The sequence below is a fragment of the Papio anubis genome, chromosome 3 (genome assembly GCF_008728515.1).
Source record: "Papio anubis isolate 15944 chromosome 3, Panubis1.0, whole genome shotgun sequence".
NCBI classification, from domain to species: domain Eukaryota; kingdom Metazoa; phylum Chordata; class Mammalia; order Primates; family Cercopithecidae; genus Papio; species Papio anubis.
Genome location: NC_044978.1, coordinates 173,416,664 through 173,442,204, shown reverse-complemented (window position 1 = coordinate 173,442,204; position 25,541 = coordinate 173,416,664). Strand labels below are relative to the sequence as shown.

The 25,541-nt window shown below is 39.4% G+C and overlaps 1 long non-coding RNA gene across 1 annotated transcript in view; it reads right to left on the bottom strand.

Annotated features, from left to right (window-relative positions):
• Positions 1-25,541, bottom strand: part of LOC103884221 — a 54,951-nt gene that overhangs the window by 8,751 nt on the left and 20,659 nt on the right. The window contains exon 3 of the long non-coding RNA XR_002521937.2: positions 15,746-15,888. This is a non-coding gene — a long non-coding RNA (uncharacterized LOC103884221). The remainder of the gene's footprint in view (positions 1-15,745; positions 15,889-25,541) is intronic.

Sequence of the window (25,541 nt, the reverse complement as noted above, 5' to 3'; positions counted from 1 at the left end):
CAGGAGAAACTTTTTTATTAATCAGTGTGAAAAGAAAATTTCTCTCTAAAGAAGAAACATTTGCACTGATACCTAAAGGATGAAAAGGAATCAATAAAGCAAAGACTCCCATGACAAAAGCCTGAGACCAAAATTAAAATCTAAGTGGGACAAAGGCAGAGACTAAATGAAAGGCAGATAAAAATAAAAGTAGAGAAAAGTTGTCCCAGAAACCCCCACACATTCCAATGAACACATACACACACACATGCATACACACACACATGCACACACACACATGCACACACTCCCACACATGCCGCACTTAACTTAGATTCCTCAAGTGAGTAACTGCTGGATGCACCAGCTGACAGATGGGAAATCCTTGCACAGAGCTACGACAAGGGAAAGTCTGTGGGGAAAGGTGCTGTTATTTAGCTAGCCCACCCCTGCTGAGTGAGTCCAAAGTTTCCCTTGGATTCATTCCCACCTGAACTTCCACCCTCATGAGCTAAAAAGGCCTTTTACATGCATGTTTTATACAAAGAAAGAGATGAGGATTAAGTAGCAGCTGCTTAGGTTTGGGTGTAGAGAAGAAACACATACATATGTATGCTTGGTTGTAAAATGATTATATTTTGAAACGAAACTTAAAACCTTCCAGCTATGCTTCTCGGAGTTGTGATCCAGCTAAGGAGTGTTGGGTAAGCAAAGCCCTTTATGGGAGATGGCAAGAGGAGTGAGAACGTGTTCCACAAAGAGAAGTGTTGATGGAGGAGGTGATAGACTCTTGCCACTGACTGAGTATCCAGCCCTCAGAAGCAGATCCTGCTGACGTTGGGGATTTCTTGTAGAAGTAGATCCATGGCCTGATGGTCCTGAGTAAATTCTTCCTGGTTCCAGTACATTCTTCATTCATTCACTTAACAAATAACTACTGAGTACCTACAATGTGCCAGCCCTTAATCTAGGTCCAAAGATACATCTGTGAACAAGTACAGATCCCTTGTTGAATTACGTTCTAGTGAGGGGAAAGACAGATGGCAGGTAAATAAATGGGTAACATAGAGAATGTGTTGGATGTTAATAAGCACTATGGAGAAAAGCTAAAGCAGGATAGTGAATTAAGAAGTGCTGAGGGGTTCTGCATTTAGGCAAAATTGTGTAACAGGAACCAGATTTACCCTTCCATTTAAAGTAACTGAAAATCTGGGTAGGGGGGAAGTATGTGAAACAATGGTTTTCAAGTCACTGGTGATAAATGGCAGTGATCCCTGAGTGACAGAAAACAAATTAAGTGAGGTTACTTCTTGGAGAGAGTCTCTAGACTGGGGTGCAGAGAGAAAGAACACAGGCAGAGCTGATTTGAGAATGTGATGCTGAGAGTTTGGCGAGACCAAGGCCATGAAAGTTTTTAGGAAAGAGTATCAGAAAGAACAGAACTGTCCAGAGAGAAAATTCTGAAGATCTTCAAAGGATGCATGTTGAGAATTTAGCAGAGTACTGATCACCACATGCATGTGAGGAAACTATCCAAGGCAGGGGGAAGAATGACCTTGAGGTAAAATGTGCCTGATGTACTCCGGAAGCCTAATGCAGCTGTAGTGATCAAGGAGAGAATAGGAAACACAAAATCAGAGAGGTATTGGGGAGCAACTCAGGTGGGGACTTACAAGCCATTGGAAAAACCTTGGCTTTTGCAAGTGAGACAGGGATGATGGGAGGCTATTAAGCATAGGAGTGGCATAATCTGACTTATGTTTTAATTTAAAATAGTCGCTCTGGATACTGAGTGAAAAATAGATTTTCAGGATAAGGGCAAAAACAATGGAGCACCATGGAGGTTACTGTTATAATACAGGCAGGAGGTGATAGTTTCCAGGGCCAGGATGGAATAGTGGAGGTGTTGAGAATATATCAGATCCTGGACATATTTTTGAAGAACCAACAGGATTCATTAACAAATTTATTCCAGAAAGTGAGACTGCTTAATATTAGGAAATCTTTCCAATAAACTTGCCTTGCATTTTATTTCTTTCGATCTCCACAATAGAACTCACAAGCTAACTTAGGCCTTTCTCCAAAGAACACCATCTATTCTCTTCTATGTTTTCTTTTTGTGGGACCAGAGGGTAAAGATCTGACACATGGGCTGGGTGTTGAGTACAATAAAATAGAAAGAACAGTTGCCTGCTTTAGCAGGCAGCCTAACTAGCTTAGGAAAAGTTGGTGTTTACTATGACCCAGGCTTACCCTCCAGGGTTCTTTAAATTATCATATGATCTTCTTTGTAATTATTCCTTGTGCATATTTTCTTCTTAGAAACTTCATTAGGAAGAATGGAAATAACTTGAGATAAGACTCTGATATTCCCAGTTCCTCAAACCAATTCCCATCTAATGTTACTCCAGATTCATACATTACCTCTAACAACATGTTGTTTATATATAATTGATCACCTTAATAAATTAATAGAAAAAAATTTATTTCAACAAATGTTTAAACATTATGTGATAAAATTTTAAATTCACTGTTTATCTTAAATCTTAATTAAAGAGAATAGAATATTTTCTTAACAAGATATATGGTATTGATCTTAAAATTAATTAACAGAATCATCCCCAACTGTGGTACCTCAGATAAATTCCTATTAAAGTCAAGGATAAGACAAGAACAATCAGTACTTCTACTTTTATTTATCATGCTTATGGAACTTTTAAACAATACCATACACTGCAATAAAGAAATAACTCATAAATGTTAAAAATAGAGGGCAGAGCTATATTTATTTACAAAATATATCATAGTATACCTGTAAAGCACAAAAGTAATTGAATGAAAAACTGTTGAACTAATAGGATAGTTCAATAATGGGACCAACTTTGAAAAACATATTTTTAAATAATTTTTTCTATATAACAAAAATAATATATTATAAAATATAAAAATCCCTTTGGCAATAACAAAAATATTTTAAACTCCAATGACTAGACCTAAAAATAAATGTGCTGGGGTCATATTATGAGCACTTATATGCTGCTTATAAAATTTATCCTATAGTTGATATAATACAATGTGTAAAGTTAACACTTTGAGCATGGAGGAATCAAAGGAAAAGTGACAGTATTAGAGGATGGCAGGTCAGCTGAGGGTCCGCTGGTATACTTTAGGCAAGACATTCTAAGGCTCTGAACAGAGTGACAATAGGTAAGGTGAAGAGGAGAAAAACTGACCAATATTTAGTAGCTAGAACTGACAGCAGGTGGTAAGCAATTAAATGAGAAGTGAAGGGAGTAGTCCAGGGCAGTTTCTAGCCTTCTAGAACTCATTGACTGAGACAGGAAACAAAGAGGGAGGAATAGGACCTAGGGAGGAAGAAAAGATGACTCTTTATTGAGATGTGCTGGATTCGAGGTGCTATGAGATATCAAAATGAAAGTCCAAGTACCTTTGATGTTTGATTCTAGATGTAGAGTAGAATTGATTTTCATTCATTCCATTTATTAAATGAGTATTTATTGAGATTTTAGCCAGAAATGTAAACTTAATAGTCATCAGCCTACAGTGTTTCAAGAATAGAAGTGATTATGGAGGAAGAATGGATACAATGAGAAGAGAAAATGGGGCAAAGGACAGATCTCTAAGACTCACCAATATTTAACATCAAGCAGAAAAGAAGGAGCCATACAGGAATATAAGAGGGAGTGATCAATTAGATATTTATCAAGAGATAAAATGGAAACTCAGGTTAACATAGTGCCACTGAAACTAGAGATGAGAAGGAGGGGGCGATTAATTGTACCTAACTGTAGGGAGTGGTTAAGTAATATGGGATTTTAAAAGAGCTTGTTGTATTTCAAAATCAGGAAAATATTGGTGACTTTCATTTAAATACTTGTAAGGATAAATAAGAAAAAAATAAAAGAGAGATAAAAAGATGAAGAAAGCAAAAGAAAAAAATGAGGTATGTCTATGAAAAAGAAAGGAAGTTATAAGACTGAAACCATGTGCAATAACAGTCAAGGGAGTTTTTAGTATAAGAATCATTGTCTCATGGTGGTTTTATGGGAATCCTTGTTCAAAGATCAAAGGCGATCCCATTCTATTTACCATGCTTCCAATCAATTAATAAATATTTCTAAACTAAGGTAGCAAATAAATAATTTAGAACTCATAAAGGGAGACATAAGTGATATAGAATTAATTAAAAGAAAGTTTCCTTTATTTTCCATTTAAGATAATGTTATATAATATCCCAAAGTTGCCCACAATGGTTTCTAGAAAGCTACCAAAACTTTCAAATGCAAGCCCAAATCTTAAGAGAAAACTTCTATTTTAACTCCAAAAGCTTAGCTTTGAATATCAAGAGCGAGGCCTTTAAATAATTCTATTCATAAAGTTAACACTGTAAATTAGTGTTTTTTAAAATCAATGTAGTAGGTTGCAACTAGATTTTTTAAATGAGGGACAAGAATAGAATAAAACACCAGGGTATGTTATACATAATGATCATTATGTTTCTTGATTTTTTTTACTTTAAGTGTGGTATGTATATGTGTGTGTGTGCGTGTGTGTACTGAGCCTTAATGTGAAACATATTACTTACTGTGAGCTGTGTCAAATTAATTTGGGAAAACTTTGAAGAAAAGCCTGATTGCCCAGCCTCTCAATAGATAAATGAGCCCCGTCTGAGAGAATGCATCAAACAAGAGGTGACCAAAGTCATGAAAGAATTGAAAAAATGGAATAGCAGGAAAGATGCAGCCCTAGGCTAAGCCTGAGATAGACTTTTGGGAGAACGGAGAGTATTCCCAGAAAAAGGAGCAGCAGATATAAAGATGAGAAGGTATGTGTCTCAGTTTATTTGAACTACTATAACAAAACATCCTAGATAGGATGGCTTATAAAGAGCAGAAACGTATTGCTGACAGTTCAGAAGGCTGGGAAGTCCAAGAACAAGGCACAGTAAGATTCAATGTCTGGCGAGGGCCTCCTTTCTGCTTCACAGATGACACCCTTTAGCTGGGTCCTTACATGGCAGAGAGGTGAGACAGCTATCTGGGGTACATTTTAAAAGAGCACTTATCCCATTTTTGATGGCTCTATCATCATGACCTAAGCATCTTCCAAAGGTCCCACCTCCTAATACCATAAGCTCAGGAGTTAGGATTCACATATGAATTTGAGGGAACACAAATATTCAGGCTAGAGCAATGGAAAAATATAATGTATACACAGAAGTTAAAGAATAAGTCCATCTAGTTGGAGCCAAGTTGGACTGAATGATGGAGAACTGAGGTGATCAAATTGCAAGCTCACACAGTAGGTAGGCTTTTTGGTGGTCAATAGGGAATCATGGAATACGTTTGAGCTGGCAAATAATATGAAGATAATAGGGTGGCCTGGAGGGAAAAAAAAAGCTGCAGGCAAGAACTTTCAGAAGTCTGGCAAATATCCAGGCCCAAGGAAATAGACAAGATTTGCAGCAGGGACCAAATAACAAATATGATGTGTCCTAGGATGAAAGCCTTCAAAGTTCTTGGAAATGGAAATAATTTCTAAGAATAAAAGCCTCCATCTCTTGGGCATTGCAAATAAATCTACTTATTAGTATTGCTAGAATAATTAGCTAGCTCCATTAATATCATAAATAAATATTTTATGCTTCTCAAAGTGCTTTTGTATCCATTAGTCATTTCATTTTCATAATCACCTTAAGAGGCAGCAAGATGATATACTAATATCTCCATTTTAAAGATGAAGAAACTGTAGTCTAGAGGGGTTATCTAGTTTCCCAAGGTCACACAGTTAATGACAGGATTAAATTCACCAGATCTTCTCACTCTGAGGCCAGGATTCTCCCACTTGACAATAGGTGACACCACTCACGTTGTCATTCTCTAATAATGACCCATCAACTTGTTGACTAAAATTATTCCAAGAATTGAACTGGCTCAATATTTCAGGAAGAAAGCCTATTCAAAAGGTCACTGTGGCTTGGTGTAAGTTTATTTAATAAATATTTTTCTTATTTGGAGGTTTTAATTTTAAGTATGTGGTCTACTCTTTTTGTATGATTATTTGCTCAAAAAAATTTTTAGTCAGAAACACACCTCATAAAAATTTAATATGTTTCAGAGCTCTTTTTACTGTTTAAAAAAGCACAAATCAGGCATTCTTGCATTTTGAATGTGGCGCCCCTATAATTGGGCCCTCTCTAAGGAAGGCCCTTCCACACTCTGTAGGGGAATTGCTCTTTTAAAATAGAAACAACACTCAAAGAAGGGTTGTCCGAGATGATTCCTCCGTTCACACCACAAGTCTCAATACCAACCACTCCGATGTGCCCTGGCTTTCCTGGTCACCTGTATATTTCTTTCTTCAACTTGAAAAGACCTGCTGTCAAGTGTGTCTTTGGCTTTCAGGGCAGTAGAGCAAGATGATGACTCAAGTAGAATGGCCCTGGGTTCGAATCCCAGCTCTGGCTCTCACTAGACACGTAACTGTGAGCAGGTTAACTCGTGTCCCTGAGTATCATTTTCTCAGCTCTACCATAAAGTGGTTACATTTCATGTCACAGAGTTATTACCTGGATTTAAGGTAGCAAACTTGCAGCCACTGAACCTGAAGTGGCTTCTCATTGAATATTTATTACCTAAGAGCCAGTGACAAGATTTACCAATAGAACCCTCACTAGGTTCATAATGGAGAATTAGTGCCTTCGCCTCTCAGACTGCTCCTTTATGAGGCCCAGAGATTTATGCACATGGGCTCTGACCTGGTCAGATTCTATAACCAAATGCTTTAAGCAATGAGCAGGTAAAGTTTATTCGAAGTTGGAGAGCAACAGTCCTGACTTCTTTATTTCATTCCATCAAAAAATATTTATTGGGCACTTACTGTTGTTCTGGGCATTGACGATACAAAGATTAAAGAACATGGCAATGTTCTCACTCTCTTGAAGCTTATCTTACATTAGGGAATACAGGCAATAGGTAGGCAAGCCAGTAAACAAGACAGAATATCAGATAGTGATCAGTATACTGCAGAACATTAAAATAGGGTGGCGTGATAAAGTATTAGAGTCTACTTTAGATAGGGTGGTCAAAGAAGGTCTTTCTAAGGAAGTGACATTAAATCTGGGAATCAGGTGATAAGAGGGTTCTGGCCCAGGTAAAAATCAAGGGAAAGAGCAACCCAGGCAGAGGGAACAGCTCATTCAAAGGGCCTAAAATGGAAATCAGCTTGGAGTTCTCATGGACCAGAAAGAGCACCAGGGTGGCTGCATGAAAGTGTAGCTGTAATCTCAGGGAGAGGAGGGGATAATAGAAGATGCATGTAAGGAAAGAAGTAATCAGCTTATGTAGTACCTTGTAGGGCATGGGAGAGAGGTGGGATTTTGTTCTAAGAGGAATTGAGTTATTTATAGGATATTAAACAGAGAAGCACAATGACTTAAGTTTTCTCAATGTTCACTAAGTCTGCATTTTGGAAAGCAAGGACAGTACCAGCACATCTCTTGGAGGGTAGTACAGAGGTCGAAATGGGAGAAAATGGTGATCAGACTATGAAGGTCACAGTGGTAATATAGAGAACTGGATACATTCAGAAATTATTTAGGAAGCTGAGTTGACAAGATCTGGGAGGTAAATGTGATAAAAGAGAAACTAAGGCTAACCCTAGAATGTGGGTTTGACCAAGTGGTTGAACTATGGTGCCGAAGAGAAAGATAGGGAAGGACTGGATAGAGGAAAGGAGAGAGGAAGAGACTTAAATGTTCTCTGTGGGCTTTATTATGAGACTGAATCTCAGAGAAGTTGAGACTAAATCTATATATTCAGGATCAGTCCTCTTTGTATCCCTGCATCCCCAGGACAGAGCCTAGTGCAACACATGGCCCCCAGGTATTTCAGTAAGTGCATTCATGTGATGGAGAAAAAAAAGAGCATTACTTGAAACTGAGTCTGTTGCTTTATCCACAAGCCTTTTAATTTCTTGGAACTTCAATTTCTTCTCTTATAAAATTGGAACAGGAAGACTTACCTTGCCTAGTCCATGGAATGCTGTATGAAAATTAGATAAGTCTGTAAGCCTTATGAAACTATAAGCCACTTAGCAAACACAGTTTTGTGAAAGGGATTATTATGATTCCATGTTAGAACATCAGCATCACAAGGATAGGGACTCAGTCTACTTTGCTTATTATCTCCAGCATGTAGAATAGAGGTTCTCAATAAATAAGTGTTAAGTGAATGAATTAACGAATTTTAATAGATCCTATGAAACACAAGACTGGAGGTTGTGAGCACCAAAGATCCCCATAACATTATGGTATAATTAGTTTGCCACACATCTGCCTTCTCCAGAGCCCAGGAACCAACTTCATTCATCTCCAAAGTTTCACTATTAAGTCCAACACACAGCAGCTCTGTGAATAACTAATGAATTGAATTCTCCGCCAACTAGACTAAGAGCCACCAGCAGCTAACTAACAAGTACGGTGCCTCAGCAGACAGGTACATTGGTCAATGCCCTTGGACACCTCCTGCTTCTTGAGATCGGCAGCCTCAAAACAAAAATACCCCATCTCTTAAGTCTGACTTGTTCACGAATATGTATCCAGTGCTTGGGCGTAGTTTGTCCTCAAAAAAAATATTCGTTGGCCGGGTGCAGTGGCTCACGCCTGTAATCTCAGCACTTTGGGAGGCCGAGGCTGGATCACCTGAGGTCAGCAGTTTGAGACCAGCCTGACTAACATGGTGAAAACCCATTTCTACTAAAAATACGAATGAATATATATATTCGTTGTTGCACAAATTAGCAAATAAATTCATGAGTGCATATTAAAAACACATGGAGAGATTATGAAGCAGGAATTATATATTTTTAAAGATAAATAGTATTCTTAAGGAAAGATTTTTAAGTTTGAAGTAGGCCACATCTAGCTATGCTGCCCAGATTCTCATGGGAACAGAGGGCCTAAAAATTATCAGCACTTTGAGTGGCATAATGTGTGTGAAAGGGGATTGATATGGTTTTGCTGTGTCTCCACTCAAATCTCATCTTGAATTGTAGCTCGCATAATTCCCACGTGTTGTGGGAGCGACCTGGTGGGAGATAATTGAATCATGGGTGTGATTTCCCCCATACTGTTCTCATGATAGTGAGTAAGTCTCACGAGATCAGATGGTTTTATAAGTGGAAATCCCTTTCACTTGGATCTCATTCTCTCTCTTGTCTGCTGCCATGTAAGATGTGTTTTTTACCTTCTGCCATGATTGTGAGGCCTCCCCAGTCATGTGGAACTGTGAGTCCATTAAATCTCTTTTTCTTTATAAATTACCGAGTCTCAGGTATGTCTTTATCAGTAGCATGAGAATACAGGGATGAAAAATGCAAAGCATCAAATACAGGTGTAACCTAGAGGCTGAAGTCCGGTCATACTCTCTCTCAAGACTATCCCCAGCCCCTTCTAACTTGGCACTTCAGGAATTCACCCTCCAAAACTGAAGTTCTTTAACTCAGCACATAGCATGATCAGGAAATAATGGGCCATGCTTCAGGGCCACAAGATAGTCTACTTGGCTGGAACTCAATGCATTTCTGAACATTTTCTCATCTTAATATGGGGAACTTTTCTCTTATGAGTCATAATAGTACTAAAATTATATTGGAAGATCCCTTACTCCTTAGAAATACATATTGGGATATTTACGAGTGAAATCTCACAACAACTATACTTCAAAATAATTTAGCAGGGGAAAAATGAACATAGAAAATTGAGCATTACTGCTAATCTAGATGAGGAAAACATGGGTGCTTATTATGCTATTTCAAGTTTTCCATATGTTTGAAAATTGTCATGCTAAAATTGAAAACATCATAAAAATGGCATAGCTCAAGAGGTTACACATGGGCACACACTCAGCACCTTCTTTCAAAATGTACAGAAACTCTTCCTTTTGGACAACATGATAAATCATGTAACTTAATCCTGTTTCAAAAGATTGTATGTAGATCCCCTTGGGCATAAGGCCTGATGGCATTGATGACACTAGTTCATACATGTATTCTATTGTTCATTTCTTTCTGGAAAGATGGATAAGGCAGAGATGACAGTTGTACCTTTGAGGTTAGGGAGATGTGGGTGCACCCCTTAGTTCCACACACATTAATAGCATGAGCTTCAAAAACGTACTGGCTTCATGGAGCATTAGTGTTTTCAGCAACACAACAGGATCATTATGCTATCCAAGGAACCGCCCTGGAGGTTATGTAAGATCTCATGCACAAATGGGCTAATATGTTCCACACATAGTAGGTGTGAACGATATTAACTGCCTCTCATCCCCTCTTAGAGACCCAAAGGATGAGCAAAGGCCTTTTTGGGGTAGCTTCTTAAAAAGTTTGGCACTGAGTAACCACTGTACCCATCAATCTTTGGTTAGCATCAATCATTTGCGCCTTAATCATTTAAGGAGAAAATGGGAAATGACAAGAAAAGTTTATTGAAACAAGCCACTTTTAGACATGTCCTGGAAGCAAGAGTAATTCTAAAGAAAACCAATATTTAGCATGATGGGCAGGACAAGTCTTGGGGTGCTTATTTTACAGTTAAAGAAACTGAGTCATCAACTGGCCAGAAAGTGGGAAAGTAAGGCCAAACCCTAGGTAGTGGGAGTAGATCCAAGCAGTCTGAGTTTTCCAGACACAGGAAGAACAGGCAGGACAAAAGAAAAGTGGATCTCTTTCTCATTCCTTCAGCATAGAAGTGGCAAAGCCACAGCAAGGAAAAGCATTCCAACCATGCAGTTGCAAATAGGGATGATATTGGGAATGCATGGAGCAGCCGATTAACTGGGACAGGAGATCAAGTATCAACAGTCCTTTGAAGATCTGGAGCAGAGCAGTGAGGCCCCCTGGGATTTGTGAAGCTCTGAAGCAGGCTGGCAATAAATACGACCAGGCCTGAGGACTGGAGTTCCCAGAGATGCCCCTTCTCTGAGAGGGACAGTTGATTTTTTATTGCTGGCCTGTGGGGTAGAAGATTCCCATATACAGCCCCAGGAGATGGAGGTGGGGAGAATGTACTTCTGGGAGGCTCAAGTCACATTCCAGGTCTGCTTTCCACAAAGGAAAGATGTTTCTGACAGGTGTGTGTTCCTGCTGCCCCACTGTGTGTGCTGAGCACAGGGAGGCTCCCAGGTACCACAGGTGAGCCTTCTACTAGACTATCGGAAAGAGTCAACAATGAGCCAAAGACATATCCTTAGCTGCAAAACCTGGAGGTGAGTGCAGAGAAGTGAGCACAGAACTTCCAGCCCCCATGTCAGACCCTCAGAGAGGCACCCACACATTTCTTTATTCACCCATTCTTGCAGCAAATACCCACTGAGCATTACTGCGTGACAGACACCGGGCTAGGTGACGAGGGATTTGAACACTGCAGCTGATCCTCACTCAGTCAGTCGTTCATCCACTCATTCATTCATTCTGCAGGCATTACTGAGCACTGCTCCACACTACTTTCTGAAGTTGCAACAATCAGCAAGACAGATCTTATTCCTGACCTCATGGGTTGACAGTCTAATGACTCTCTGGGGCATTCTGGGGGTCAATGGACCTCAACTTAAAGCCCTTGAACAAGTAGCTTGGCCTCTCACAACCTGTGTTTCTTAACCTATAAAATGGACATTATCCTACCTCTTTATTTATAAAATAGGCATTATCTCACCACAGGGATTCTGTGAGGTTCAGAAATAAAAGATGTGAATGCATGGGAAAAGCCTCAATCCAAGACTCACAGTTGCTGATGACTGTTCTTGGGACATGGGGGAAAGGCTTGTAAACTCCCCCTGAGCTATTTACCTACAGACAAAGAAGGCACCAAAAAGCTGTATCAAGTTACATACTCATAAATGCAGGATGGGGAATTTCATAAAGAGACCACTGTGCATGCAGTGACTTATTGAGTGTAGAAGACGGTTGGGGCCCGGCAGAAATAATTTCCAATTACATTTGAACAGCATTAGGGGGTTTACAAAGGCGTTTTTGTAAACTGTAGAGCACCTCAACAAGAGTTGGCCTTGCTCAGGTGTGATTCTGTCGGGGCAGAAGCTGCTTACCTGGTTTGCCCACTCTGGAGGCAACAAAACAACTCCAGTAGCCAGAGAAGATCTTTATACCTGATAGGAGTTGTTAAGAATAAATAAATCCATGGAAAACAGAACTCTATACAGGTCTCTACACATGTGATGTAAAACAATGTCTACACTACAAAAATCCATGAGTTCTTGGGCTTTTTCATGCCACCATGCTGCTACAAACACACACATGCCTATGAGTAATACTCCTTTGCATGTAGTAATTTTCAGCTAGTTGAGATAAGGGAAAAGGAGGTGGGGAGAGGGATGACACAGGGGGGAAATTCACTAAAATCTATCAGGGTTGGGGAAGCAGAAGTCACTTGATAAAGTCTTCTTGGAAGTTGCAACACTTACCCCCAACCACTACAGCAATTTGGGAATCATTGCAGTACAGAGGATCTTTGACATTAGCCCTGCCTCTCTGATCACAGCTTGTTCAGTGCCTGAACCTTTTTGCTGCCCTAATACTACATCAGTCTCAAGTCCTCTCAATGTCCCATCATAATCTGTTTTTAACCCAGTCTGCATAGGAACAGATGTTTGATATAGAAACAGACCCTGCGACTGAAGTGCCTAATTGATGAGAATTCTGTCTCTTTGTCTGAAATTGCTTAGTTTTATTGTGTGTTTGTTTGTTTGGGATTTTTTTAAATGTATTTTTATGGTACTTACTGTTGCTTTCCTAATGTAATAGCTGTAGCATAGCTCCTTATAATGACAAAACTCAGAGACACCCACCATCCTCCAGTAGACACTCCACAAAGATGCCTACTGCAGTTATCAGCAACCTGAGGGTGACGTCTCACTATTCATCCCTGTGGTGCAGCAGCAGGAGGCATAATATGGATTTCCTCGTTTTCAGCACCAGCAGAAAATTCCACCCAACTGTACACACATCAACAATTCTGTATTATTTCCAGTACCGAAAAAAGAGAGAGATAAAGACATGTTTGTTCCCTGCCTAAGGCAGGCTGTGACTTTCCTGTTGACCTTTTTCCCACTCATGTGTGGGCCATTTTTAGTCCACTCATGTACCCATCCATAGCTGATACCACAACAGAACCTCAAGAAAACACTATGTGGTGACCAAGAGACATAGAGCCATACCAGTTAAAAAGAAACAAAATTGATCTTATCCTTCCATGTCATCTAGTTCCAAGCGTACTGAGAGCCTCTAGTCAATACTTAGCTTCTGTCAGCAAGCCTCCCTGACCCTCGGTGTCTTCATCTTTATATAACCCAGATGCTCACTGTCTCTTCATCCACACATGCTGTTTCTGCTTTGACTCTGGCAACAACTTGATGAAGAAATCAGCATCTGTGCCAGACTCCACAAGAAATTCAGTAACAGCTGGAAGTTCATGGCTTTGCAAAGAACTTATCCAAAGATTGGTAGAGCCCTGGGAAGGAGGTCAGATCATGCAAACATTCCACTACAGAACCCATACTCTCCAAGGGTTCCTTTAAGGGTTATCTCTCTCTCCCTCCTCCATACAGCCTCAGTGGACTCTCTCCACACCCAGGCACCTGCCTCCCACAACACATTCTACCTGGAGAAGATGGTAACCTGTTCCATTTGTCCTCAGAGCATGTCTTCTCCAGCCAACCTTCCCAGGACTTACTTAAATGTTTCTCCAAACAAAGACAGTCCATCCTAGAAGGTGGAGTTGTGGATACAAGTCTTTCCTCTACCACAAGAAGAACGGAAAGAGTAATAACATATTCCTCCCCATCCTAGGTTATAACAGAGGACTATGTGAGGGAGGGGGTATAAACAGTCCTTGCACAATGTAAAGTAGTAATCAAATAAAAAATATTATGGGCCAGATGCAGTAGCTCACGCCTGTAATCCCAGCTCTTTGGGAGGCCGAGGCGAGTGGATCACATGGTCAGGAGATTGAGACCATCCTGGCTAACACGGTGAAACCCTGACTCTACAAAAAATACAAAAATTAGCCGGGCGTGTTGGTGGGCGCCTGTAGTCCCAGGTACTCCGAAGGCTGAGGCAGGAGAATGGCGTGAACCCAGGAGGCGGAGCTTGCGGTGAGCCGAGATGGCGCCACTGCACTCCAGCCTGGGCGACAGAGGGAGAATCCGTCTCAAAAATAAATAAATAAATAAATAAATAAAATATTATGATGGTGGTAGTAGCTGTAATGTAATATTAGGAATAGAAGGACCAGTCCACTGTTTTTCACACATTTTTGGCCACAATGAACAATAAGAAATCTGTTCTGCCACTTGTACATACTATACACAAACATACATGCATGAAACAGTTTTCACAGCTGAAACAGGTTTCACAAAGCAATCCCTACCTTGCTATGTGTAGTTGACTTTAATTTTTTACTCTACTACCTTCTGTTGCATTTCAAATGCTAGTTATGGCCTACAAAATTCATTTCACAACCGGCCAATGAGTCACACGCCTTGCTTAGAAGAAACCTGAAGAAGTCCCACTCTCATTCCTTTTTTTTCTGAGACTGAGTCTCACTCTGTTGCCAGGCTGGAGTGCAGTGGCGTGATCTCAGCTCACGGCAACCTCTGCCTCCTGGGTTCAAGCAATTCTCCCGCCTCAGTCTCCTGAGTAGCTGGGACTACAGGCGGCCACCACCACACCCGGGTAATTTTTGTATTTTTTAGTAGAGACGGGGTTTCACCATGTTGGCCAGGCTGGTCTTGAAATCCTGACCTCGTGATCCACCTGCCTTGGCCTCCCAAAGTGCTGGGATTACAGGCGTGAGCCACCGTGCCCAGCCCCTACTCTCATTCTTTAAAGATGGAGAAGTTGCAGTTCGTGCATTTTTTTAAAGCAAACATTTACTGACAATCTACTCACAAACACGCTGTGTTGAACTGGGGGAATAAAGAGATAATTGCTGCCCTTGAGGGCATCATAGTCTAGTAAGGGTGAAGAGGCAAAGCTGGATAATAACCTGATCAAGTTTATCCTATACCAGGGAAAGAACTAAAATTAATACTAATACTACCCATCTTTTTAAATTACATGTCTATAGTTTTTAAAAATAGCAAAACTCCTCTTTTAACTGTATTCTTACTATTTTTTATTTTTAATTAACATATAAAAACTTGGATATATTTATGGTATAAAACTTGATGTTTTGACATATGTATATAATGTGGAATGATTTATCAGTTGAATTAACATCTCCGTCACCTCATGTATTGACCAGTTTTTATGATGAAAACATTTAAAATCCACTCTCCTAGCAATTTTCAATTGTATAACACATGATTATTAACTATAGTCACCATGCTGTAAAATAGATCTCCAGTCTAACTGAAACTTCCTACGCTTTGGCCAACATCTCCCCACAGTTGAGGGGGAAAAAAAAAAAAAAAATTTTTATAAATGTTCATGACTTTTGCTCTGTGAATGTAAATCTGCTAGAGGTGGAAGACAAACCTGAGTAGCATAAGACAGAATGTCTGGACTTTAGGAGCCAAAGAATACAAATTCCTAGTTTTTTATAGCATTTTATAGCTTAAAATACTCTTCCATATAACAGTGTTTGTTTTATTTCAGTCTTCACAACAATCCCATTGTATTGCTATTCCCATTTTATGGATAGGAAGCTGAAGCTCAGACAGTGACTCACCCAACGTCACTCAGCCAGTGAGTGCAAGACTAATAAATCCTTCATGGATTGTAATGGGAAATAGGAGGCAGCAGAGTTAGGTCCATTTTACAGGAGGCCTGGGTTTCTCTTGATGCAATCGATATAAAATGCTTCAATCCTTCCTAAAAATCAATAAACTTAAAATTATTATAAAGATCACCTCGATGTGTCAATATATCATAAATGGTCCCCATAAACTCTGGTTTATCACCCCTTTCCTGGCACGGATTTCTAGTCTGAGGGTAGATGTCAGGAAGCAGGACTCCAAGACCACTCCCAGCTTCAAGTCTTAAAGTAAGAAACCTACAATGTAAACTAAAAGTTCATTTCTCCCCCGGCCAACCATGGCACTGACTCATATTCTCCACTCCCATAGTGGCTTTCCTTCTCCAAGCTGTTTATTTATTTTCAGGAATTCTCACAAGGCTAATGGCAAAAAAACTGACATTTGTCTAAAAGAGCTCAGACTGAGAAAAAATGCAAAGCCCCTGAAGGGACAGTTGTGTGAACTTGAGAGAGGGGTTTTAAACCCCAGTGGCAAATCAGAGCAAGGGGTCATTGTTAGAATCAGACAGGAGACAAGTTTGACTACAGTTGATCTATGCAAGGCCTAGAATACTTGTAGAAAAAAATGTAAATAAACAGAGAATATATAGTACTTCTATTTGTTGGCCTTACAGAATAATTTTCTTTCTAAATTCCTTTGTCATTAACACACACACCAACACACATATTTACACACAAACAGTACAAATGGAATTTGAAGTGGACTTTATTAAGAATAGTTTATACGTTTATAAAGGCCATCTCAAGTCCAATAACTTGTAAATTGCTTTCTTTGTGGAAGTAGCTCCAATAGTTATTTATAATATTAAATGCAAGATTATAATCGTGTTTTAAATGCCAAATATTTTCAGTACAGGATGGAAAAGAAGACTGAAAAGGCAGACAAATGTCAAATCAAAAAATGTTTTACGTGGCACATTACGGAAATTATCTTGTAGAAAATAAGCAGTCATTGAATAATTGTACGCAATGCTACTTGCATGACACTACTTGCATTATGAAAGATTACCCTTGCAGCAGAGGGAGGATGTGCTGGAAGCGGGTAAGACTAGGAAAAACTTGGGCATTTGGGCAGATGTTGTAAAATTCCAACAGTAAATGTCAATTGTCCTGAGGAGGTGAGGAGAGAGAAACCTTCATGGGTCTCCTTATGTGTCTACAAGTCTTGTAAATGAGGCTTTGATTGCTCTCTATTCCAGACCATCTCTTCAAGGGTTTTTGTATATTGAACAGCATTGGGAGATAATAGATCGTGTCTCCTCCAGAAGAAAGAGAAGGTGTGCTTACAACTGTGGAGGATAGCGGTATTATCTAACTCCTACCCTGCTCTCCAGCAAAGAGTAGGCATGTTTACGACCCATTATAAAAGACTTCGCTTCCCCAAACTCAGGGTGTCTCTCCTGCACTGCACCTCACTGTGTATGCAGGTGTCTTCTGGCTCTCTGTGCATTATCCTGTGGGAATCGGTGCTTGGGAAAATGACACAATAATGCTGACACTGGCGATTGCTTATACTGTGAACAATAAATTGTCCTTTGTCTTTGACTCCTGGGTCTTGAGTCTTCTACCAGCATCCATGAAACTGTGATGGTTTGTCTTGTTCACCTACAATTAGGAGGAAATTTCAGTCCCTTCACAGTCCTTGACACTGGGCTATAATTGCTACAGCCAGGAATGGAGAGAAGGGAATGAACAGGAAAGAAATTTAACTGGGTTTGGACAGTAAATAAAGAAAAATATTAAATTTGAAATAAATGCATTTTTCCTCTTTAATACTTCCCTCCTTCCCAAGGACATGTCTGTGAATCTACTCAATTCTTAGTCTTTTGTATTGCTAAAAGAAGTAGGAATGAGAGAGAAATCTGAGAGGTACATAAGGTTATGGAATTGATTTACATCAGAAAGAGTCCAGAGTAAACCATGAAACAACAAATGAGAAAGGGTAGTAAAAGATCTTGGGTTTGAGGATAGTTGCAAGCTGGGTTTGAAGAGAGGAATTTTTTCAGGGAAAGGGGAAAAAGGAACTCTTCAGGTATAGGATAGAGGAAGAAAGACATGTAGCTATAGATAAAAATAAAAACAGAGAAAGGCAAAAATGAGAAAAGCAGATTTCAAAGTTCGCTGTGCATTATGCGTGGAATATTTTGGGGGGATTCTTTAGAAGATTCAGTAATAGTTTAAAATGTTTTCATTTTTATTTGTTCTGCTTTTTTTTGTTGTTTGTTTCCAGACTGCTGTTTATTTGTCTATGTTTACAATTAAAGGCTCACCTTGAGACAAGAGCTAACAGACCAAGATATAAGTGGGTTACAGATGCAAAACTGATGAGACAGTGATTGAGTAGCTGAGCCAAACTTTTTTAAAGGAGGAATCTGTTATAGCACTCAGGTTTCTATCTTAAATATATGATTTTATAGGGTGCCATTTACCACACTAGATTATACAGGTGGAGGAGCAGGTTTGAGGTGAATGTTATAGGGAATGATCTTGAACTTGTTGAGGTGGGCGTGCCTAACAAACATGCAAGTAGAGTAGCCCGAGCTGGAGTCAGTAGCAATGATAAAGCACCTGCAGCAGTGGAATTGCTGGATCTCTGGATCATTTAACAGAGACTGAGAAAGGCCAGGGAGGTAGAAGAAAACTGGGAGAAATGGTATCATGAAAGCTAAAAGAAGACTGCATGTCAAGAAAGAGGATCAAACACCGCAGTAGGATCCAGGAAGACAAAGACTGAGATTGTTCCAATACTTGCCAATCAAGATGACAGTGAAGTAATATTTAAACACTCATTCTTATCTAAAAAATAAAAATAGCAATAGGAGATATAAAAGATATTTTTAAAAATTTATTTTAGACTCAAGGTGTACCTCTATGGGTTTGTTATATGGATATATTGCATAATACTGGGGTTGAGGCTGCTATCGAACCTATCACCCAAATAGTGAACATAGTACTCAATAGGTGGTTTTTCAACCCTTGCCTCCTTTTCTCCTCCCCCTCTGTTGGATTCCCCAGTGTCTATTGTTTTCATCTTTATTACCATGTGAACCCATTGTTTAGCTCCCACTTACAAGTGAGAACACACAGTATTTGATCTTCTGTTTCTGCATTAGTTCACTCAGGATAATGGCCTCCAGCTGCACCCATGTTGCTGCAAAGAACACAATTTCACTTTTCTTATGACTGTATACTATTCCAGGGAGCATAGGTACCATGTTTTCTTTATCCAATCCACCATTTTGGGGCACCTAGGTTGAATACATGACTTTGCTCTCATGTTACAATAAATACATGCGTGCAGGTGCCTTTCTGATAGAATGGCTTATTTTCCTTTCAGTAGATAACCAGTAATGAGATGCTGGGTCAAATGGTAGTTATACTTTAAGTTCTTTGAAAAATCTCCAAATTATTTTCCACAGGGTTTGAACTAATTTACATTTCCACCAAAAGTGTATAAGCATTCCCTTTTCTCCATATTCTCACCAACATTTATTGTTTTGTGACATTTTAGTGATAGCCATTCTGACTAGTGTGAGATGATATCTCATTATGATCTTAATTTACATTTCTCTCATCATTTGTAATGCTGAGCATTTATTCATATGTTTGTGGGCCACTTGTATGTCTTCTTTTGAGAAGTGTCTATTCATGCCCTTTGCCCATTTTTCAATGGGGCTATTTGTTTTTCTCTTGTTGAGTCGTTTATGTTCCTTATAGATTCTAGATATTAGTTATTTGTTGGATGTGTAGTTTGCAAATAATTTCTCCCATTATGTAGGATGTCTGTTTATTCTCTCGATGGCTTCCTTTGCTGTGGAGAAGCTCTTTAACTTAATTAGGCTCCAACTGTCTTTTTGTTTTTGTTTTTGTTGATTTCATTTTTGAGGTCTTGGTTATAAATTATTTGCCTAGCCTGGTGTTCAGAAGAATTATTCCTAGGTTTTCTTTGAGGATTTTTATAGTTTGAGGTCTTACCTTTGAGTCTTTAATCCATTTTGAGTTAATATTTGTGCATTGTGAGAGGTAGTGGTCTAGTTTTTTTCTTCTGCGTATGACTCACTAGTTATTCCAGCACCATTCATTGAATAGTGTCCTTACCTCATTGTTTATTTTTGTCAACTTTGCCAAACATCAGTTGGTTGCAGATGTGTCTTTGTTTCTGGGTTCTCTAACCTATTCCATTGAGATATATATATATAAGCAGTTACTATAGCCTTGAAGTATAGTTTGAAGTTGGGTAATGTGATACCTGTGGCTTTGGGTTTTTTTGTATTTTTTGTTTTGTTTTGTTTTGTTTTGTTTGTTTTTGCTTTTGTTTTGCTTAGGATTCCTTTGGCTATTCAGGCTCTTTGGTTTTACATAAATTTTGGAATTACTTTTTTTAATTCTATGAAAAATTACATTGGTAATTGGATAGGAATTGCATTAAAACTCAAGATTGCTCAGTGAAGTCTCAGGATACAAAATCAATGTGCAAAAATCACAAGCATTCCTATACACCAATACAAGATAAACAGAGAGCCAAATCATGAGTGAACTCCCATTCACAATTGCTACAAAGAGAATAAAATACCTAGGAATACAACTTACAAGGGATGTGAAGGGCCTCTTCAAGGAGAACTACAAACCACTGCTCAACGAAATAAGAGAGGACACCAACAAATGGAAAGACATTCCATGCTCATTCATAGGAAGAATCAATATTGTGAAAATGGCCATACTGCCCAAAGTAATTTACAGATTCAATGCTATTCCCATCAAGCTATCATTGATTTTCTTCACAGAATTAGAAAAAACTATTTTAAAGTTCACATGGAACCAAAAAAGAGCCCATTTAGCCAAGACAATTCTAAGCAAAAAGAACAAAGCTGGAGGCATCACGCTACCTGACTTCAAACTATACTACAGATTACAGTAACCAAAACAGCATGGTACTGGTACTAAAACAGATATATAGGCCAATGGAACAGAACAGAGGCCTCAGAAGTAATGCCACACATCTACAACCATCTGATCTTTGACAAAGCTGACAAAACCAAACAATGGGGAAAGGATTCCCTATTTAATAAATCGTGTTGGGAAAACTGGCTAGCGATATGCAGAAAACTGAAACTGTGTCCCCTCCTTACACCTTATACAAAAATTAACTCAAGATGGAATAAAGATTTAAACATAAGACCTAAAACCATAAAAACCCTAGAAGAAAGCCTAGGCAATATCATTCAGCAAATAGGCATGGGCAAAGACTTCATGACTCAAACACCAAAAGCAATGGCAACAAAAGCCAAAATTAACAAATTGGATCTAATTACAGTAAAGAACTTCTGCACAGCAAAAGAAACCATCATGAGAATAAACAGGCAACCTTCAGAATGGGAGAAAATTTTTGTAATCTATCCATCTGACAAAGGATTAATATCCAGAATCTACAAGGAACCTAAACAAATTTACAAGAAAAAAGACAAAAAACCCCATCAAAAAGTGGGCAAAGGACATGAACAGACACTTCTCAAAAGAAGACATTTATGTGGCCAACAAACATATGAAAAAAAGCTCATCATCACTGGTCATTAGAGAAATGCAAATCAAAACCACAATGAGATACCATTTCATGCCAGTTAGAATAGTGATTGTTAAAGAGTCAGGAAACAACAGATGCTGGAGAGGATGTGGACAAATTAGAATGCTTTTACACCGTTGGTGGGAGTGTAACTTAGTTCAATCATTGTGGAAGGCAGTGTGATGATTCCTCAGGGATCTAGAACCAGAAATACCATTTGACCCAGCAAACCCATTACTGGGTATATACCCAAAGGATTATAAATCATTTGACTATAAAGACACATGCACACATATGTTTATTGCAGCACTGTTCACAATAGCAAAGACTTGGAACCAACCCGAATGCCCATCAATGATAGACTGGATAAAGAAAATGTGGCACATATAAACCAAAGAATACTATGCAGCCATAAAAAAGAATGAGTTCTTGTCCTTTGCAGGGACATGGATGAAGCTGGAAACCATCATTCTCAGCAAACTAACACAAGAACAGAAAACCAAACACTGCATGTTCTCACTCATAAATGGGAGTTGAACAATGAGAATACATAGGCACAGGGCGGAGAACATCACACACTGGGGCCTGTCAGGGGGTGGGAGACTAGGGGAGAGATAGCATTAGGGATACCCAATGTAGATGACAGGTTGATGGGTGCAACAAACCACCATGGCATGTGTATACCAATGTAACAAACCTGCACATTCTGCACATGTATCCCAGAACTTAAAGTATTAAAAAAAAAAAAACCTGAAGATTGCTTTGGGTTGTAAAGACATGTTAAAATTATTGATTCTTCCAATACATGATCATGAAATGTATTTCTATTTGTTGGTGTCATCACTGAGTTCTTTCATCAGTATTGTCAACAAAATAGCACACTGAATTCAGCAATACCTCAAAAAGATAATTCATCAAAATCAAGTGGGCTTTATTCCTGGAATGCAAGGATGGTTCAACATACGAAAATCAATAAATGCAATTCACTACATAAACTGAAAACAAAACAAAAACCATATGATTATCTCAATATATGCAGAAAAAGGATTTGATAAAATCTAATGTTCCTTCTTGACAAAAATTCTCACAAACTAGGCATCAAAGGAACATATTTTATCTTAGTAAGAGCCATCTATGACAAACCCACAGACAACATTATACTAAATGGGCAGAAGCTAAAAGCATTTTCCCTAAAAACTGGAACAGGAAAAGAATGGCCACTCTCACCACTCCCATTCAACATAATATTGAAAGCCCCTGACAGAACAATTAGGCAAGAAAAGGAAATAAAAGGCATCCAAAGAGGAAAAGAGGAATTCAAATTATCTCTGTTCACTGACCATATGATTATACCTAGAAAACACTAAAGATTCCTCCAAAAGACTCCTAGATCTGATAAAAGACTTTAGTAAAGTTTCAGAATAAAAAACCAACATACGAAAATTGGAAGAATTTCTATACACCAACAGTGTTCACGATGAGAACCAAATTAAGAACACAATCTCATTTACAGTAGTTACAAAAAAAATACCTAGGAATGCATCTAACCAAGGAGGTGAAAGACTTGAAAAAATAATCATATTTTTTAACAAGGTATGCAACCCTGTAGGCCACATGTGGAAGAGAAGCACCTAGCAATAAGTGGTATGAGAAATGAGGTCTATAGAGCACTGGGTCAAAAGCCAGCAGGGGCAGTCAAGACTTCATAACTGAGATGGGCAGAGGCCCATGGAGTGTGATGGGATGGGATCCAGCATCAAACTCATGAAACCTGGGGCTGACCAGGAATCTGCCACACATAGAAGATGACTAAGAAAGCTATGTAGCAGATATCAAACTGGTGTCTGGGTCAGCCAGGAGCAGGGGCAGCCCTGAGGCCAGCTGGGTCCACTGTAGATCACCAGCACATTCTCTCCGTGCAGTTCTCCCTTCTCCAACACAAGCATCCATTCGCCTTGGCCTTCCAGAGCTCCCAGCTCTGTCATCTCAACTAGGGAAACCACAGACTCTGCTCAGCTCACCCATCCCTGCATCACATCCTGGAAACTCTCTCCAGGGAGTAAGCAGAGAAAATCATAGCTCACCTCACATGCCTCCCTACTCTTAGGGATCACTGCCCTGCATTGCCTAATGTCTAGTATGTGAAAAACATTTTCTTATATTCTCTACAGTTTTCCATTTTCTTATGTGTGAAGGTAAATCTGGTCCCTATTATTCCATCTTGGCCAGAAGCAGAAATTGCTCCTAAATGTAATCTGTCTGTACATGGTTCACTCCCAAATTTATACTTCCAGCCCTTGCCTCTTCCTCACACTCTAGTTATCTATGTGACAGCTTCATTCAGATGCCTAATCATTACCTCAAACATAGAATGCCTAGAAGAGTCTCGTTGATTTACTGCCTGAAGTCTGAACCTGTTCTTCCCCTCCCTTGCCCCAGTTCTCCTCTCCTTAGTCTGTGGCATCCTTGTCTTCTGACTTAGGCAAGGAGTTCATGATTCTTTCCATTCCCTCCACCAAACCCTCCCCACCATACACACATACATACTCACAGTCAAATAATCAACAATGTCTGAACAATGAAATCAATATGTATTTTTATTTCATCACAATACATATTGCATTTGTCCTCTACTTCCTGCTTTCACGCAAGTTCAGACTACCAGCATCTCTCACCTTGAATATCACTGTGGCCTCTCACTGGTCTTCTTTGTTCAACTCATGCCCCTTCCACACTGTGTTCTACCTAGCTGATGGAATAATATTTTAAAAATATTTATCTAACCATTCTAACCATATCGTTCCTCTGCAAAAGCTTCCTCAATATCTTTTCACTGTGCTTTGAGTAAAATCTGAAGCCCTTGCTGTGGTCTCCAAGGCACTGCATAATCTGGACTTTGTTCCCATCTCCTATCTTTCCCACAGCACACCAAATGCACTGGCCTCTATTCCATTCCTTGAGCATGTAAGGCCACTTCTGCCCTAGGGTCTTTACGTGTGCTGTTCCCTCTACCTTAGAATGAGTACTTATTTAAATGCAATGCCCCAGCTGCCTACCTTGCCTCACCCTTGTCCTGACCCTGGGCAGCAAGGATACTTTTGGGGAAATTAGGAAAACAGATCAGATAAGAGGAGACAGTGCCTGAGGTAATAGACAGAAGTAGGCCAATCTGAAGAAATGGAGAGACCTGGAACTACCAGTGCTCCCTCTGCAGTTCACATTACACCTGCCTCCTCACTCACTCTGCCTACAAGCACCTTAGCCTTTCTTTCTGTTTTTTGTTTGTTTGTTTGTTTGTTTTTATACTTTATGTTCTAGGGTACATGTGCACAACGTGCAGGTTTGTTACATATGTATACATATGCCATGTTGGTGTGCTGCACCCATTAACTCGTCATTTACATTAGGTATATCTCCTAATGCTATCCCTCCCCACTTCCCCCACCCCACAACAGGCCCTGGTGTGTGATGTTCCCCTTCCTGTGTCCAAGTGATCTCATTGTTCAATTCCCACCTATGAGTGAGAACATGCGGTGTTTGATTTTCTGTTCTTGCAATAGTTTGCTGAGAATGATGGTTTCCAGCTTCATCCATGTCCCTACAAAGGACATGAACTCATCCTTTTTTATGGCTGCATAGTATTCCATGGTGTATATGTGCCACATTTTCTTAATCCAGTCTGTCATTGATGGATATTTAGGTTGGTTCCAAGTCTTTGCTATTGTGAATAGTGTTGCAATAAACATCCGTGTGCATGTGTCTTTATAGCAGCATGATTTATAATCCTTTGGGTATATACCCAGTAATGGGATGGCTTAAGTGGATTGTTTATCATTTTTTGTAAGTCTTCAAAGTCAATTATTTTAGTCATCTATCACCTCACTAGTCACAAGTGGCATTTTTCGCTAAAAGGGAGCTCCAAAAACACGTTAGGAAAGGTTTGGGATCCACAGACTCAGAATTCTGGGGCATGATAGCCGAAAAGAAATAGGAAATCATTCATATAGTCTGGAAATTCTTGAATCACAGCCCCGCAAAATGCTTCTGTCTTGGTGCTAGGCAAGGTGTTCCAGTGGGAAATCTAAAAATTCATAAAATCTTCCTAGTCTGTAGGTAGTGTGGTTTGAGTTAGGGGGAATTAAACAAGTA